The following is a 20,349-nucleotide window of genomic DNA, read 5'->3' on the forward strand; positions in this document are numbered from 1 at the left end:
TTTTTTCCATATATATATATATATATATATATATATATATATCATTGAACAAATCAAAATACATTTATCATCTTATTGTATGTCTGGAATTATGACAGCCATGGAGATTTACAGCCAAGACTGTTCCCCTATACATGATGGCTTACCATTTAGGGAAGGAGATAGTAGCACTCCCAAGAACCCAAAACTGAAGTCATTATTTTTCCCTCAATGAACTGTTTTCCCATTTCAGTCAGATGTCATCAACATCCAATTGCTTCAACCTTATCTTTGAGTCAATGTTAACACCCTTTTCTACCATTGTATAACAAAAATCCATCCTTCTTTCCAAACACTCTTTAGATTGACTTTTGCAATTTTCTTTTGCCACCTCATCTGCTTTAGGCCCTCATTTAACAAGTCTGAATGATTGCTCATCTCTAGTCTCTGCTCTTTCCAATGCACATGACAAACATATCTGGCTAATGTTTAAGATATTTCACCACGATAATCCCAGTCTCAAGAATTTACATTATTGTTTTCCAGTACATCTCAATTTACATTTACTTTCACAGCCCTTCTGAAGAGGAAGGGGTTTCCTCTTCTTCCTCTGGGAAGGGTTTCATCTCTGCCTGCAGCCAAATCTCTCCTGCATTATCATCTCCTCACACAGACACAAACAAGTGCTGAGTAAAAACAACGCAGTCATCTTTTTTTTAATTAACCTTAGAATCTGTAAATAAAACTGTCTTTAAAAATCTACTGTAGGCATCACATTTTGTGGTGAAATACTGAAAGCTTTCCGCACTGAAATCAGAAAAAGACAAAGATATTTTTCATCACCCCGATACAGCTAATGTTGGAGGTTCTAGCAAGTACCATAAAGCCTATGTATGACGATATAAACATTATTTCAAAACAAAATTATTATTCATGGAAAACATAATTCTGTAGTATAAAATATGAAGAATCGATAGTCACAATATTAGAATTAACATGAATTTAGTATCATCACTGATTTTCATATGCAGACATACATAAATCAATATACCAGAACAAAAAACATTTATACCTGGAAATTTTTTTAAAAACTGCATTAATTAAATACCTAAAAATAAGCATAAAAGATATTCAAAACATCTATGTTGAAAAAACAAAACACTCAAGAGAATTTTAAAAGTCCTAAGTAAATGGAGGGATATATAATGTTCATAGGTAGGAAAATCCAATATTGGAACGTAAATTCTCCTCAGGTTGATCTGTAGACTGAATACAAATGCAATCAAAATCCCAGGATCTGTAGATTCAATACAAACCCAATCAAAATGCACACATGCTGAAAAACTGATTCCAAATTTAAAAGATGACTGTGAGGAATCAAGAATAGCCAAGGTAGTCTTAAAGAAAAAGAACATTGGAGGACTTACATTCTCACATATTAAGACCTGTTATAAGCTCTCATGATTAAGACATTTTGGAACTCATCCACAAGTCCAGATAAACTGACTCATGAACTCACATTATGATTGTGGTCACCTGATTACAAGAAAAGTAGTACTAGTCTGCAATTAGGAAAATATGACCTTTTCAATAAATTGTACTCAGTCAACTGAATTCCTTATGGGAAAACAAAGTGATCTTTAACCCCTACTTCACATCATACACAAAAATCTATTCCAGATGTATGCAGATATAATATGAAAGGTAAACCAATGAAGTTTCTAGAAGAAATAAAAAAGAATATATAATCTTATGATAGGCAAAGATTTCATCAAACACCAAAAGTACTAATCATGAAGGACAGCCAATAAAACGGACAATATTAAAACCAAGAATGAGTTCATATATTTACTGAAGTAACTACATACAAGAATATCATGTGGCAGTACTATGTGCATTAGCCAAAAATATAAACAATCGAAATTGCATCAACAGTAGAATGAATAAATAAGCTACAGTATATTCAAATAATGAAATGCTATACAACGAGAACAACTGGTACATGGGGGGAAAAAAATGCAATGTGAAATAAAATTAAACCAGTTACAGAAGTGCACACAATTTGAGTCCATTCAAAAGACTCAAAAACAGTTAACATTAATTGATATGAAATCAAAATAACAGTTACACTGGGAGAGTGACAATGACCAGTTGGAAAGGGATACAAGGGGCAGACTTTGGGGATCGTAATGTTTTAATATTTTATCTGGGTAGTAGTTACAAGGATGTGTTCAATTCTGAACATTTACTGAGGCATATACTTATGATTTATATAATTTTTGCACTTTTATTTCACTAAACTAAACTTTCCTATAAGAGAAATTTTGATCAGATTTATAGAGTGATGTCCAGTATATGCATGAGTCACTCCAAAATCAGCTACCACCAAGGACCAATCAATTAACAAGAGAAGGCACATGAGCCACTTTTGTTTGGAGGAGACCAAGCAACTGGAAACACATCTGGTATTCCATCCATATCATAAAGTCCTTTACACCAGCAACAGTTTTTAATGCAAACAAGTCATACAATGCATTTTGTTTGGGGTTTCTGTTGTTCCTTGCAATATGATGAATTCTTATGGCTGACCACTAAATATTATTTGATTCACTCATGAAAATTCACACCAAATTAGATTCAGAAAACCATTTGGTCATTTTTCCTTAATTAAACTGTAATACTACCATTAAGTACTGTATGTGCCAACTGGCAAGTCAGTTAAACTTTCTGGGTCTCAGCATCCTCATTTATGAAATTAAGAGGCTGAAGATCTTTGAGTCTCCTTTAATTAATAAAGTTGTGGATCCTATAAATCCTACATTTTGTACATGTACAAGTCTGCAAGATATCTGTAATGAGCTGGAATAAATTAATATTGTTAACAGAATTTGAGTTCTAACTCTGCATTGATGAATTCATAAAATTTAACCAATCTTCTCATTCCCAGCAGCTCCCAACCTGCTTCAGGCAGGAATAAAATCGGTAACTTATGTCCATTGTAACCAGTACTCCTCTTCTATTTACTAGATTTCACTCTGAAAGGAGATTCTTAGGAGATACAAATGAGGACCATGGAGTGAAGTATTTTCACTATTTCCCAGCTGAGCCTGTGAATGCAACAGTAGCTGAAGGATTCTCCAAAGCTGGCAGAGGATGGGTTTGTGGCCTTGAGAAATTCTGAAGGTGAGTAGAGAGGATTTCTTTTCTAAGCAAAGTTCAATAAAGCACTGCATTGTAACAGTTTATCTGCAACCGTAAATAATCTGTTTCCCTACTGTTTTACCACAGTCACTTAGAATGCTCAGGAATGTATCTGTTACTATCTTGAAAATTTTAATGGAGTATATTACTTACAATAGTATTTCAGCAGTAAAAATGCAATTCATAAATCAGGTTATGTGTCAGGCAGTGCGGTAAGTACTTTACACACATTATGTTAAGTAATTTTCATGGTAACCTTGTGAAGAAAGGATAGTAACCTCCACTTACAAGTGAAGACAGATAGCTCAACGGCTATACAACCAAATAGCTGGAATTTGAACCTGTTTTTGTCAGATCCCAAAGTCCACACTCTTTTCCTCATGCCATTTTGCCTCTCCCTGAAGCTCTGGTCTGTGAGCTAGATGGAAGTGCTAGGCCGAATTGTTCTGTAGGCAGCAGTCAGAATGGATTTTAGGGGAACAAGAGGGAAGGAGAGAAACATGGTAATTTTTGAAGAACTCCACAAACAGCATACTTCCAAATGACTTGATTTGCTGGTGTGTATGGTCCTATAAGTACAGTCAATAAATGTATATAGATAAATATGGTCAGATCTCAGAAGTGCTACATGAATTGTCACTGCAGCATTTACTTGGTGGATCCAAGCAGACACAGAAGAGTCTGGAGCTCTCATTCTCAGGTTCTAACCAGGAGCCACTGGCAGACTGAGTCTAGCTACCATTTGGGAAGCATTTCTCCAAGGGTGGTCTGTGACTGAAGGAGTTTAAATTAAACAAACTATAATGAAGATCTTGTTTGCCAGTGTATTTTGCTTTTATTTATTTTTATTTTTATTTTGAGACAGGGTCTCACTCTGTCACCCAGGCTGGAGTGCAGTGGTGAGATCTCAGCTCACTGCAACCTCCACCTCCCAGGCTCAAGCAAGTCTCCCACCTAAGCCTCCCAAGTAGCTAGGACTACAGGCCTGCACCACCACACCTGGCTGATTGTTTGGTAGAGACTGGGTTTTGCCACATGGCCCAGGCTGGTCTCAAACTTCTGACCTCAGGTGATCCACCCTCTTCGACCTTCCAAAGCGCCAGGATTACAGGCGAGCACCACCACACCCAAACGTTTTACTTTTAATATAGGTTTACTCAAAGACATTATGCAAGAACACCACCCTACACACATAACCCAAAAGTCCCAGGGGCCTCAGAAGTTACTGGAAGGCAACTCCCCCACCTATTTTGGTAAGACCACGAACAATAATTGCAGAGTTCAGAGGCAATAATGTTTCCTTAAATGACCATTCCCCTCCTGATGCTGGATGAGATGTGGCATGCTACGCCCTACATTCAATGCCCAGCTTTTCTGTTTCCAAGTTATGGCCTAGCCATAATTTCTCTAAAATCCAGTTTTTTCACATCCAAAAATGGCTTAATGCCTACTTGGCATCATTTTGTCATAATGGGAGAATTTAGAACATGTAATTTGTAGAAGGCATTTGTAGTTACTTTTTCTTATTGATAAGTACTGTTTTGGTTTTTAAAACACAGAACTAATCAATACTACTAGACCTTAGAAGCTGCTGGTGTCTAACAAAATCAAAAAAAGCTGCATGAACCTCTCTGGGTATTCTATAATCTTAAATTATGCTAATTTGAGAAAGGAGAAATGTAGTTAATAAATACAACCAGATTTCTAGAAACATGCATTAATGTCCAGTCCCCTTTTACAGAGAGGCAATAGAAGACTGGTTCATGATTTTTCAAAGTAATATCATCCAAATAAACTAAAACATACAAAGGAAAAGATCATTCTGAAAATCCATCATCCGGCATTCCTACTTATGTAGATTTTTTGGCTTTAGGTTTAAAAATTTAATCTATTTCACAATTGGTCAGACTTTGATTTTCAGTAACTTCTACTCTCTCCTTTTTATTGCCTCTTTAATATCAGTGGTCTTATTCCCTTAATTATTAGGAAATCTAGACCTTGATCCTTCACTGTGAACTTTAATAATTCATTCACTGAATCAACAAATACTTAAACTCCTTCTCCCCCTTTCCAGCTAAACCCCTAGTGCAGTTAAAAATAAAGGAGGACTCTAGATTTCAGAAAGCATATGTCAGAACAACAAAAACAAACAAGTTATGGAAGTATGAATTGGAACAGTATAAAATTTCTGTTCACAGTACTGCAGAGGCAAAAGGCTAGAACTGCTAGTGGTGACTTCACTGACCAGCAAGCCTGTGTGTCCACAGAGCATATACATGTAGCTAGTGCAATTTAAGTTGTTCTATAAGTGTGCAATACAAAAATAACTTCAAAGAGTTCACTAATAATTTACTAATCATTTTCTATTGATACATGTTGAAATGATAGTATTTTGGATATACAGTCGGCCCTCTCTATCTGTGGGTTCTGCAGATCAAAAATATTCGAGCAAAAAAGAATTCCACAAAGATCCAAAGAGCAAAACTCAAATTTGCCACAGACTAAGTACTACATTAAATCCATGTGAATGAAACAATGTGCAGGCATTATGTTGTGAATTTTAAGTAATCTAGAGAATGTAAAGTGTACTGGAGGATCCACATAGGCTATATACAAACAGCATGCCATTTTATATCAGGGACTTGAGCATCTGTGGATTTTGGCATCAGAAGAGTGTCTTGTCTCCCATGAATACCAAGGGACAAACAGTACTGGGTTAAATAAGTATTAACATATTATTCTAAATTTCAACTATGTCTTTTCACTATGGTGATTAGGAACTCTAAAATTCCTGAAGTTGATTCAGTTATGTTTCTATTGAACAGTACTGGTCAAGGTTCCACATTTCAAACACTTGTACGACACACTGGGATTTTTCCTGGCCTTTAACTGTATTTTATATAGACCTTAATACGTCCACTAAACTCCCCAAAGACATGTTTTCTTGTTTAATCTAGCATTTAATGCATCTGATGTAAATGTTTTCACATGTACTGTTAATTTAGCACAATCTTCGGCCCCTTGGAGAGCTACGGAATGTATTTGATTCTTGCTGGTACCTAATTTTTATCTCACCAGATTATCAACCTTCAGTTCTTAGAAAACTCTACAAAGTGATCCCAAAAGTGTTGCATGTGTCTTCCAAAGCACAGTCATTCATGCACAGCCATGTCTGAATGGAAGTGTCAAGAGCTTTCCATAATCCTCATAGACTATTAAAATGAAAAGAGTCCCAGAGGACCAGAAATATAACCCAATATCTACTCCTGAGTCTACTGTTTCATGTCCTGAAGCAGGGCTGTTTTTTTAAATTGATAAAATAAAATGTAACCTATTTTACATCACAAACCTGCTACACTGCTGATGGGAAATGCATACAACAATACACATGATTAAAATGATCACAACCAAGTATATTATGTTACAGTATCATCTGGAAACTCAGGCCAAGCCATCCTCCTAAATTCTTAAATGTCAAACCTCTGACAATATTTTCATTCATTCTGTTGTTATCTTACTGTTGCTTCTAGTTATGTTTTTCCATAAGCATTCTTCTGAGTAAACAAATTTGCTTAGCAGTTCATAACTTTCAAAACATGTAAAAGTGTTGAAAGAAATCACTGTACATTTAAGCAATTTTGCAGTACTTCAGTTTCTTTACAACTAGCAGTACTTAAAAAACAATCACATATTATATCTAATCACTCATCATTTTTTTCATGGAGTTATATGTAAAGACAGTGTTTTCAAATATATGATCTCTACTAACTATCCCTGCCCTACTTGGATAGAGCCTGTTACGGGTGAGCATATTGCCAAACTGGATCGTTTTTATGAGGCAACATAAGCAGCTAATTAAAATCTGTGACATCAGAAAGAATATCCACCTGGTAAAGAACATGTAGATTTCTTTCTTCTATGTCTGTGGAAGGCCTTTAGGAGTTGGCAGCCTTCCACAGCTGGGTAGGAACACAAGAAACTCGCCTCATGGGAATGGATTCCCTGAACCCCTAACCTTGGGACATCCTGGGGGATGCCAGGTTGTGCCTGAAGTTACCAAAAGGCTAACTGGGCATCTCCCAACTTTATTCCCATCATTCTCCAAGTGTCAGAGAAAATCAGTATCTCAGCATACCTGTAACAGACCACAGCACTTAAAGTTACTTAGGGAGCTACAAGACTAAATGCTAAAAAGAGCCAGGGTTGAGACCGAGGTGGCTAGCCAGACAGAGTAAGGCTGAAAGTGGCAGGGACAAGGAATGCACTCTCTGGAGAGAACCACTGCTACTCCACTCCTGACAAGTTTGCCCTACAGTTATATTCAAGTGACATGCAGAATCTCTGTTTCTAAAATTTGATAATTATAAAATATTTCTGTATTAAACTCCTATAGTAACACCACAACCACCACCACAAAAAACACCATCTACATATCAGCCAGTTCATGGTATGTGTGGTACCATTCTTACCTTCAGATTCAAAATATCTAGGAGGGCAAAGAAATTCTAAACTATAAACACCCTAGACTCATCTGGGTCCTTGCCAGGAGGAATATGAACTCACATTAAAAACATGCAGCTTCTACTGAAGCATCTATTTTACTTGCAGGGCTTTTTTGATAATTTATATTAAAATGAACAGTATGACTATAGTTCAAAAGTCATATAAAGTAAAGCAAAAAGACTCAAATTCACTGCTTGCATTAGGCTACTTTTTGTTTTTGTTTGTTTGTTTGTTTTCAGAGATGAGGTCTCACTATGTTGCCCAGGCTGGTCTTGAACTCCTGGGCTCAAGGTATCCTCCCATCTAAGCCTTCAGAGTAGTTGGGACTGCAAGCATGTGCCCCCACAGCTGGCCAACAGCAGGCTACTTTCAAACACTCACCTGGAATTATTTTCTATTTCTGAGGAAGAGTTTGAGAATTAGGCTATTGAGCATACCTTGCCGGGGGCAGGAACCTTTTAAACTGACTCTGAAAAAATATCATTTTAAAAGATTCTTTCACAATTTGGAGTTCTTGTCAGCACAGGGCCATGTGGGTTGATGATTCAAATATAACTTGTACTGTCAAATGTTCTAGAAGGGTCCTGGAACACTGTATTTCAGCAGTTCAGGCATACCAACCCAGTGGAAAGAGGGCACCCCACTACCAGAGTGATAGATTTGCTTTTTCCATGCTAATAAAGTTTCCTTCTTCCTGTGTCCTGCATTTGTTTACTGGTAATGAATAAAACATTAAAACTGCCACTTAGAATATAAAGCATAGTAGTTCCTGCAAATGAAAAAAGTATAAAGCAAAATTATGCTGGCTGTAGTTTAGGGTACTAAGGCTGTTATTTATAGAATAAAACCCATTATCACTACTCAAATATTGAACATGCGTAGTTTGTATTCAAAGATAAAGTTGCCACAGGGGACTATTGATATAGGAAATATGGCTGGAGAGATACGGAATGCATATTAAAATGTATATACTGAAAAGAAAGAATGTATTTAACAGGTATATTTAATATTCCAGTAGCATCGACTGCAATTGTTAAAGTTATATTTGCTGACATTTCAATTATAACCTTCTATTTTCAGTGCATTCGCAGTTCAATCCAAAAATTTTCTGCAGGCCCAAAAGTATGTACTTTCCAAGGTCTCCATCTGTAAAAGGCTTTTTTTGTTAATGTTCAGCAGATTGAAACTTTAAGACCCAGGGCAAATTTGAATGTGTTTTCCCTCACAAGACCACCGAATTTTGAAATGAATAGAGTAAGGATTTAAAACAATGTTTTTCCCGGTAAAGTTGTGAGGCTAAGAATTTGACATGGTTAATTCAACAGCAAATGGTGAAGTCAGGAATCAAATCCAAAGCTTGTGAATTGAAAGTCTGTGCTCATAACTACTACAGTTTATTACCTTTTCATGATCATAGCTGGATAGAGGTACATTTATATATAATAAATTATATACTATTAGTATACAGTAGCATATAATATAAGCAGTAGATGATATACATCTAATTGTAAAACAATACTAGAAAATGTTTACTCATCTTATGATCTTTCTAGTATCCTGCAATCCTTATTATTACCATAGACTGACCCATGTCTAATTTATTGCTATTGTAATCCTCAGTACACTTAAAATGTGTACGTGTAATTCTTTGTGCAATTTCTGAAGTCTTCACTAGATTATAAATTTGGTGAGCATAGGGCACCATAAGGCTCACTGACGTTACTAAAACTTTCTAAGACCAATTTTCTCCTAATATAAAAGATGTATAACAACAGTGCCTGTATCATAAACTGGCTACGGGAATTAAATGAAATAATGCGAGTGCTTATCACAGTGCCCAGCACATAGGAAGCACTCAGTAAATGATGATTGTTATCATTGTCATTATTACTTTATCCACCCTAGTGCCCTCATGAGTTTCACGGGTTGGGTGCATGAGAGAATCTCAGTAAATGATAAAAAGTGTTAAAATATTCATTAATTTAAGCAACACCCCCTAGATATATTTACATACACTCTCTCTTTCCGCAGGCATAGCAATCTCTCCAACGTGAGTATTTGTACACTGTCCCCTCTATCTAACACTATTATCCAACCTAATTTTAATCTGGCTAACTCCTACTTTGTCTCTAGGTTCTGACTCCCCTTCTTGCCCCTAATCATCAAAGCATTTAACAAGCATTCTTAATGTCATTGTATTTGCCTTAATATACCACCAGACTGTAAAATTCCTTAGCCAGATACTATCCTTTTATCATTGTAAAGACATTAGAGATATGGACATAAGAGATGGAGATAAGAGATGTTTAATAAACATTGGTTTTTTAAAAAGAGCAAATAAATACGTCTATTGGAATAACTTTTCCATTATTCTCATCCTCCCTAGCAAATGTCTCACTGGATTTAGACTTTGGTTCAATTTCTAAAATGAACAAAACGGAAAATGACAGATAAGCCCATTAACAAAGAAAATGGACCAAAACAAACAAAAAACTTGGATAAGTTCCTCCCAAGAGATAGCCAAATAGCCATTTACATGCAAAGGCTATTCATTAATATGAATCATTATGAAAATGCAAATTAAAATCACCAAGAGACACCAATACACAGCCATTAGAATGGCAAAAAGACAATGTGAAGAATAAAAAGAATATGGAGTATCTGGAATTCCTGATTTGGTTTGTTTTTTAAGAGACAGGGTCTTGTTCTGTCACCCAGGCTGGAGTGCAATGGCATGTGATCACAGCTCAATGAAGCCTCAAACTCCTGGGCTCAAGCCATCCTCCCACCTCAGCCTCCTGAGTAGCTAGGACTACATGCATGTGCCACCATGCGCAGCTAATTTTTAAAATTTTTGGTAGAGATCAGGTCTTGCTCTGTTGCCCAGACTGGTCTTAAAACTCCTGGCCTCACGTGTTCCTCCTGCCCTAGCCTCCTGAAGTGCTGGGATTACAGGCGTAAGCCACCATGCCCTGCCTCTCATGTAGCATTGACGAATGTATAAACTGAGACAGTTACTTAGGGAAACTGGTAGTGTCTACTAAAATGAAAATATACTCCTTAAGACTCAGCAATTCTACTTTCAGAAACATGCCCTACACTTTTTTGGTGTACATGGTGCACCAAAAGGCACTTCTAGAAAATTCACAGTGCATATTCCCAACTGCTGTAAACTGGAAACAATCCAAATGTCTATCATCAGTAAAATGGATGAATAAATCTGTGGAAGCTTTCTGATAAACTCATAATGGAATATTATACATCAATTTAAAAAATATGAATGGACCCCCAAAATAATGTTGAGCGGAAGAGGCTGGACTCAAAACAGCACATGTACTCGTGGTGTTCCGGGACAGTCATCTATGGTGATGGGAGATAGCACAGTAGTTGACACTTGCACGAGAGGCTGCTGGTAATGTTTTATGACTATCTGGATAAATACTGTGTGTCTATCTTCATTTTGTGGGAACTCATCCATTTGTACATTTGTAATATATGCACTTCCATGCATGTGAACTACAATTTTGTCAAAAGGTGAACTAAAATGAGTGAATAAATAAGTGCCCTCAACCTAAAAAAAAAAAAAAATTCAAAAAATTCAACACATAATTTAAGGTAGTTATGTGAATAAGTTATGTGAATTCATGTTATATGAATTATCTCACAAAAACTTTATGAAGCCTGAAATCCTCAGATATGAAATCTGAAATCCTCAGAACCAGGCAAGTCATTTGATTCCATTTCAGATCTTATCTTAATCAAATCTCTAACTCTTCCCTTCATTGGAAAATTCTATTTTCATCGATTTGCTGAATGCACACTACATATACACAGGATTAACACTGCCATAAAAAGCTATAGTATGTTGGTACCAACTTTATCAAACGAGGCCCTCCTTCCCGCTCCCCCAAAAAAAACCTTTTTAAGTGATGGTACGCAGCAGTGACAGGAACATTATCTTTTTCATTACAAATGGAAGAATACGAAGGAAAGATTTTCCTAGCTGGTGACTGTCAAAAAAGACAGAAATGATACACAGACATCTATACATGTATATGTATAATAATACTTATACATATATCTAAAGCAAATGGTCTGAGTTGGAAGAAATTGGCCAAGCCGCAGTGAAAGGCACAGAGAAGCAGGGGCCCTGGCCTATCAATGATTGTCTACCCTCCAGGGATGAACTAAAGAAAGGGTAAGAAAGCATTAGAGCAGACAGTTCCACAGCTGTCACCAAGGTCATCTCTGCTAGGCTGGGAGGGCACACGGGGCATGAGATTATTCAGTGGTGCACGCCAGCTCCACTCTACCTTCCTCAATAATATCATGGAAGAATGTGATAACTTAGGATTGGAACAACCAATGTCAGGAGAAAACTTCTGAAAATTCTTATAATTACTGCTTTTTTTTATTTAAAAAAATACATACACACTATTCAGCCATAATAAAGAGGGAAATCCTGCCATTTGTGACAACACAGATGAATCTGGGGGACATTATGCTAAGTGAAATAAGTCAGGCACAGAAAGGCAAATACTGCATGATCTCACTCATATGTGGAATCTTAAAAAGTTGATTTCATTAGAAGTAGAGAGGAGAATGGTGGTTATCAGAAGCTGTAGTAGTTAGGGAGATGTTGGTCAAAGAATACGTATTTGCGGTTAGACAGGAGAAATACATTCAAGACATATGTTGTACAGCATACTGACTTTATTTATATACCGTATTCTTGAAAAATACTAAGTGACATTAAAGTGTTCTCTCCAAAAAACAGTAACTATATGAGGTAATGCATTTGTTAATTAGCTGGATTTAACCATTCTATGGGGTATATGTACTTCAAAACATCATGTTGTAAATAATACATACAATTTTATAACAGTTAAAAAAACAAACTTGAAAATATATATATACATAGGCAACATCTTCAATAAGTGAAACTTCAATGGCATTTTACCAATTTAAATTAGTAATAATGTTTCTGCATAATGAATTATTCACTAAGGGGGTGCTCACTACTGTTGAAAAGGTATACAACATAAATCTATATATATAATTTCCACAAGGCAAATTAACCTTGGGAAATGGGCCACTGTTCAGATCATTCACAAATATAGTTTTTACTGAACATTTCTGTCTCAATGGAAATGGTGTTTGACTCCACAACATTCAAATATTTAGGTATCATCCTAGCCTTACCATAAGTGATTCAGCAACTGAATCACTGAAAAGAACCCATGTTTTATCTTCTACTGATTAAACCAATCAATATCAGGCATGATAACAGAAATTACAAAAACTGTGTATTTTTTCAAAGCTTGGAGAGGAAAAAATTTGTTTTAATTTATAATAACATATTAGAGGTCTACATTTCTGGATCAAGGGTCTTCAAATGGGGACTGACAATTGAGGCAAACTAAGTCTTATTTTAGGAATATTTACTGACATATATATGTAAATAAATCAAAATGGTAACTTATTACGTGTCAAATACAAATATGCAGAAATTAGGACTGGTCTTGTCTACTGAAGTTCTAAGTTTTTACGTGGTTTTACCAAAGAGGATTAATGCTCAAACTTTCATTACAAAATTGTATTTCTACTCCCATACTATTAACTATCCATATGACAACTTCAAACTGAAAAGAGTTTAAGTAATTGAATGTAATTCCATTTCACTGTAACTCTCTTTGGATAAGTATATTCATTATAAATCAATACAAAATTATAGAATTATCACAGAGAAAGCAGTTTCCATTTATGCTGTTCATTCTGAAAATCAGATTTCTCTGTCAAGAAGCTTACTCATAATAGGTCTTTTCAACTTACAAGTCCCTTGCATTCAAAATTCTAGCATCATATGTTTAAATAAAAGTAGGAAGCAGATCAATATAACATTACATCTCTTGTAATTAGACTAAAATACAATTTCTCCTTTTCCCGGAAATATCTTTTCTTGTAGAAAATGTTTCCAATTTTAACATTTTAAGAAAATAAAATGTGCTCCTTTATTTCCTCAGCAAAAGCAAAATAAATTGTGCAGACTCCAAACTACATTGAAGCCCCCTGGTCTTTTCTTTCAGGAACCTCTATAACAGTAAAATAAACTCAAGTCCATGGTCCCTGTGATCACATGCTCTCAACGCTCAGGGTCATGGCCTGGACATTAAATATAAGTGTCAGGCAGTCATAAAATCTTAACAATTTCAAAATCTTTAGGGATCAAATATAAAATGACATTATGTTGTGTGGGGACTGAAATCCCATGGCCTGTGGCCATGTCTTAAAGGTGTTTGACAAGCTGGGAAAGAAAAGAAGAAAAATCCAGTCTGCCTTAAAACGAGATCATTTCCACATGGAATTTGGTTATAAAAAAGACTTTATATGTCTCATACCTATATTCACTAACATATCTTTTCATGCAACATATACTTCAAAAAGCAATTTCAGAAATTGTTTAATAACATTTGGTTTTTTTCCAATTACACAGTGCTCGTAAATGAAAGCAACTCCCATATAAGCAAAGCATCTTAGAAAAAGCAAGCAGTACCTGCCAAGGATAGAATCAAGCTCTCTCAACTCTCCTCCTCAGCCTATCATAGCAGTGCCAAAGAAAGAAAACGGGTAACCTAATCACTACACGGCAAATTCTACAAAGATGGCAGCAGTACATTAATGATGCCTAACACAACTCACTCAAGGTCTTAGCATGAATAGGAAGTTTGACAAAAGGCGATGATTTGGAATGCGCTCTGATTTTTAAGGAAGTCAGTGTTATAGCCAGGATCAGGAAAAATGAACCCAAGACACATGTTTTCTGAGATTTACAATCAGGTGGAAATAGAGAAGGGCAAGGAAATAATTGTTTAGACTTATCCATAAAAATATGGAGTGGGAAAGAGGTACTACTGCTGACCACTTCATTCACAATTTTGGAAAAAGGACTGACAAGTCTCATGGTTTTCCATCACCATCAACATCCAGACCCCTTCCATGTCTGCTACTACACAGCTGTGCCAAAAGCAAATCCTATCTTGGAGAAAAGGTGGTTTCACATAAAGACGGTGAAAAGGTGGTTTCACCTAAAGACCACGCCAATAAAAAAGGAGATGTGGAAAGAAAAAAGCATTTTGAATTAAATCAAAAAAGAATGATTAGTGTCATGAGAAAAATCAGTTTGATGTGTTATTAATAAGTTCAAAAAATTGCTACTCACATCAGGAATGATCAGACATTTGACTCAATAGCATTACCCACACTTTTCTCATCAAGAAAAAACAAAAGATGCCTTACTATAGTAAATCCTGTTCCATTAATTCCATGTTAGTCTAGGGCAGTAAGGGTCCTGGAAGTTGACAGTTGATTGTACTTCCACGTTGTTGAGAAACTTTCAGTAGAAGGGGCTACAAACAGGACATGATGTTCCTTTGTGACACAGGGGATTCTATAAAATGACCACTGTGGGAGGGGGGGCCAGGTAAAAGTGGGAAAGTTTGGCAGCATAACATAATAGAACCAGAGGAGGGTTCCATCTGGCTAGTACAGGCATGGGAGAGCTGACTGAACGCATCTCTTTACAACCCCATGACTACACTTCAGTAGCTTGAAATCCATCATAGTCTGTGTATTTACATCAAGGAAGTCAGCAAACGCTACATATAAGAGCTTGCTAGTATGCCACTGGTTAGTTCCAAAGGACAAATCTCACTGATAGTCTCCTATCAAGAAAATAGAGGTGCTATAATCTAACTCAAAGGATTGATATGCAAATTAAATAAAGCAAGAGTGTTTATCAGTAGATACACAAGAACTTCAGATAGCTATGACTATGAGCACTTTTAAGAACTGCCATCAAGCACAGATCTCAGAACCAATCTTAAAGAATTTCACCAATGATGAGGTCTCCCTAATGTGGTCTCTAAACACAGTGATGGTCATCAGAAAGGTAGTAAAGCATGTGGACAAAGCAAGGAAATGAGCGCAGGATGAAGGCGGCTTTCATTCCAAGTCATCTACATGTAAAAGACCTGCTTTAAATCTGATGTTTTTGTGTCTTAGATATTCTAAATATACTGTCATTATGAAAGAAATGGCAACAATACTAGATATTAGTCACTAGGGCAGCATCAGAGGTATTAATAAAATATCTCTTAATCAATAACACCATAGGCACAACCCAAATGACTAGTTACAAAGTACAAGAGAGACTGCAAGATGGAGAAATAGGAGCTTCTTGGAAATCATCACATAACACGGGGCAACATTCACTGCAAACAGAATTTCAGAAAAAAAGAACATAATTATAGACATTTTTATGTCCTGCACAAAAATTACCTTTATGTATGTCTATACACACACATTAAGTCCCCTCTGTATAGGCACAATGGATTATACACAATGAAACAGCCACCAGTGGTCACAGTACCTTTGTCTCCCACTTCTGCCACATGGCATTTTTCAAATTTTGTTCCGGTCACTGGGTATCCCTTCATATCTATACTTTTGCAACCCTACACTTTCATCCTCATTTCCTTCATGTGGACCCAAGACAGGTTTTCCCACAGAACAGGCAATGGTACAGAAAATAGGAGGGAAAAGGGTAAATCAAAAAAAAAAAAAAAAAAGAAGACCCCTCCCACCCCACCTGCAGCCACCCAGGGACCACTCCAACCCCCCCAACACATTCAACTCACATATAACTCATTGGCCACGTCCTTTGAAGATGTCCGGGAGGCCTTGAATTATGAAGAAGAAAGAATACAATACAGAAGAAGTTTTGTCATCCATCCATCCATTGTGGGAAAAAAAAAAAATTCACTGGGAGCTTCAAAACTCTCCTCGATCCCTCTGCATCCCTAACCAAAGGCAAGCTGCCTCCCTTACCTCTGGTGTTGGGGCTCAGGCATTAGTAAGTTTCAGAAGCCAACAAGCTGATTCTAACGTGCACCTAGCTAGTTCTTACTCTTCCCTCTGCACTAGTGATTCTCTGCTCTAGCTGCATATTCCCAGATTCCCTTGGGAAGCTTTAAAACATACAGATGCTCAGGCCCTACCCTTCATCCACCAGATTAGAATCTCTGGGGATGGGATCCCAGTATAGAATAGCTTTCCCACAAAATGCCAAACTGAAGTGATGGTTGAAAACGAATGTTCTTCACCTACAGATGCTCAGTTTTGTTTCTGAGAATTTTAGAGAACCTTAAAAATTACTTACATGTTTGCTAAGAAACAGACTTACAGGGGAGAAACTCAAAGACTGTGTTCTTCTCTATTTATTGGCAGGTGTATTAGTTCCCTAGGGCTGCAGTAAGGAAGCAGCACATACCAGGTGGCTTTTAAAAACAGAAATCTACTCTCTCACAGTTACAGAGGCTGAAATTCCAAAATCAAGGTGTTGGTAGGGCCACGTTCTCTCTGAAGGCTGTAGAGCAGAATCTGTTCCATGCCTTTCGCTGAGTTTCTGGTGTTTCCAATAATCGCTGGTATTCCTTGGTCTATAAATATATCACTCTAGTCTCTGCCTCTGTGACATGGTGCTCTCCCTATGTGTGTGTCTTCTTAGAAGGACACAGCCATATTGGATTAAAGGCCACTCTACTCTAGGATGACCTCATCTTAATTCGTTACATTGGCAACAACTCTAATTCCAAATAAGGTCAAGTTCTGAGGTCCCAAAAAGGACATGAATTTTATGGGGACACTAACCCAATCTAGCAGAAAAGGGAGCTGACAGCTACTATGGCCAGAGCATCAGTTGTTCATTGTGGAGAGGTAGCAGATTAAACAAGTTTCTGGCAATCTTGAAGAAAAAGGGCATGTGAAATACAGCTAGGATTAAGACAGTTCCTAAGAGATCAAAGTGCAAAGAGATTCCAACCCCTAACAGTTTTATCACCACCAATGCACTGGAGCCCCACTGCAACTCCTAGCCTCTAAAATATCAAGTTGTGTAAGGCTTGTAACTTTCAAATCCATATTTATGCTGTCAGAACTACAGCAATGCCCCTAAAAATTCATATGAAAACTCAAACATTTTCCAATAGATACACTGTCATATACAGTGTTACCACATAATGGCAGTACCATATTCTAATTTGGAGGACACTGTAGAGGAGATAAGCTCTGTGGAATTAACCACACCTCACAGACAGATACATAATCATCAACTGTATTTCAGGAGAAAATACATTCTAAATTCCAACTTCATGCTCTAACAAACATCCAACAAAATAGTAAATGCTCCATGGCTTACCAGCTTAGTTGCCCATCTAATGGTTTATGTATTTGATTGTACTCACTATATAGTTAGTACAGAACTTTTGTTTCCAATTTAAATAATGAGTATATGCATCATTCTGTCATGCTCAAAAAAACTTATTTTTGATACACTAAGAGTCCTTAACAGTAACAGCAGCAATCAGCTGGACCACTGCCAAGAGAGGGCCTAGGCATGCACACACAATGAACACATGGAGTGAAAATATTTTTGACCAAAATAATGATTCCATAGGTAAAAATTAGGCCCTCTGATATTTGTGTCTTCTTCAGCTTCAAGTATCCTATAAAATAACTGACAGTACTAATGAGCCTGTATTATTCATTTAAATATTACTTTAAGAGAGAGAGGCAACATCATTTGTTGAAGCCAAATTTTGTTTCTATATATGCACATGCACTTGAGGGGGAAAAGATCTCTATAAAACATAGGAAATTAGGAGAAACTCCAAGTAATCTAACAGATTTAATATACTTCAAATATTTGATACTCTACAGAAACCACCCACCTCTTCCCTGAAACTTTTCAAACTTTAACAACCCACTATTTTCCTATGTTAAGTTCTCAACATACATAAGGCAATGGAATCTCCCTTTATAACCAACTCAGAGAGAAAAAAAAATCTCTTCTATTTACTAAAAGCTGACAGGTACTTTGATCTCTTACAGACTCATTCAGGTAACAATGTATATATGACAGAGTTTAAAGCAAGCAAACTCCTTTGGAAATTCAAAGTGTCTTAGAAGCCATGAACAAATGCAAATAAACTGAAAATGCAAAGGGGCTGTATCTCTATCACTTGCCTTTGCTTACTTTGTTTCACAGCTATGTTTCAAAGTGCAAGCAAGGAAATAAATCCTTCAGTTTGGCTGTGATACTTGGAAAGCAGCTTAAAGCAGTTTAATAACAGCAGTAAGATTAAATCATAATTCTTAAAAAAAAAAAAAAAAAAAACAAAGGTGGCAAAAGGAAGTGCCTTTATACAAATGTCATTGCTTCCCAATACTTCTGTTTTCCAAGAGAAGCCTCTGCTGCTAAGCCTCTCTGAGACACTCGACTCAGATGAAGTGTCTGAATATATCTGATGCTCACTACTGCTATAGCTTCAAGGTCATTTTAAGGTTCTTAGTTTTGCTACAAGTGGGTTGCTAACATTAGTGAGTTACACATGATGGACATTTTGGTTTGTGCAGAGTTAAACAAAAAAAAAAAGATAAAATCAGTGAGTAGTCTAAACAGATGCAAGAGTTCTGGAACTCCATCGTATAGGCTTATCTAGGACACAATCATCATTTACTAACATGTACTGAGCAAGAGAGGTACCTAAGGGAATTCAGAACTGTCCAAGTTTATATACTGCCTTTTTATAAACAAATAGTCACTGTCATAAATATAATGTAGATTATATTGATCAATAAAGAAAATGAAACACATTTGCCTGATTGGATGACATTACCAAATGACTGCAGATATAGCTAAATGATGAGCCCACCTAGATATAAAGACATCTTAACTTCCTCCAACTTGACAACTGTCAGATAACCACTTCTCTCGAGTCCCCGTAACAGGCTGAAAACATTATTTGGTAAAATGCAAACAATTAAATAATTTCAATTTGCTAAGATTTCCCAAGTAAAACAGTTGAGTTTTGGGTACCGTAACTCACAAACTTGACCTTATTAATCATCATAATTTATGCCAATTATGGATACATTGTGAAATGTCAGTTTCACATTTTTATTATAAAGATCGATTGCACATGGATTGCAAATTCATTCCATGAAAAAATTCACAAGATTTTGAAAAAAAAAACCAAAACAAAACCTTTGTTTTGGAGGAAAACTAGGTTTAAAACTTAGCAATACTTCTAGTACCAAAATACATGTGTAGAAAAACATAGAAGGATGGGAGAAGAAAACAATCAGTTATTTTAATTCCAAAAAAGTGAAATATCTGCAAATCAACCTTTTTTTAGTTTCATCCTTCTCTAATAGAACTGTATGTAATTCATTTATATAAAGATCAACTTATATAGTGAAAAAACATCACTTTGTATTATACATTTAAAATGGTTAATAAAATTTTAAGTTGCATTTCACAACCTAAAAGAAAATTACAACAGTGATTTTAAGGTTCTTCTATTACAAAATAATGAAGGAACAGTTTTCATCTTTGTAAGTTACATATGCATGCACATATTTCCACGTTAGATACAGTTACATGACAATATATAATGTTTTAAAAAGGGTTAAAACCGTACATTTCTGTTACATGTATTTTACTACAGTTAAAAAAAAAAAAACAAATACCTGATTTGGACTCAAATATCAATATCATTCACCTTGATTTCTATCCAGGGTAATCTGAACAACATCAATTCCAACCTT

General features: G+C 36.1%; 1 protein-coding gene across 4 annotated transcripts in view; it reads right to left on the reverse strand.

The window, feature by feature from the left end:
- KLF12 (KLF transcription factor 12) overlaps positions 1-20,349 on the reverse strand; it is a 469,330-nt gene that overhangs the window by 327,997 nt on the left and 120,984 nt on the right. The window contains exon 1 of one of the 4 annotated variants that reach the window (XM_017889442.1): positions 20,272-20,312. The exons of the other annotated variants lie outside the window; for them this stretch is intronic. The gene's annotated coding sequence lies outside the window, so the exon portion shown is untranslated. Of the gene's footprint in view, positions 1-20,271; positions 20,313-20,349 lie in introns of those variants that run through there. 4 annotated transcript variants of the gene reach the window in all.

Source organism: Rhinopithecus bieti, unplaced genomic scaffold, assembly GCF_001698545.2.
Source record: "Rhinopithecus bieti isolate Rb0 unplaced genomic scaffold, ASM169854v2 scaffold_17962, whole genome shotgun sequence".
In the NCBI taxonomy this organism is placed as follows: domain Eukaryota; kingdom Metazoa; phylum Chordata; class Mammalia; order Primates; family Cercopithecidae; genus Rhinopithecus; species Rhinopithecus bieti.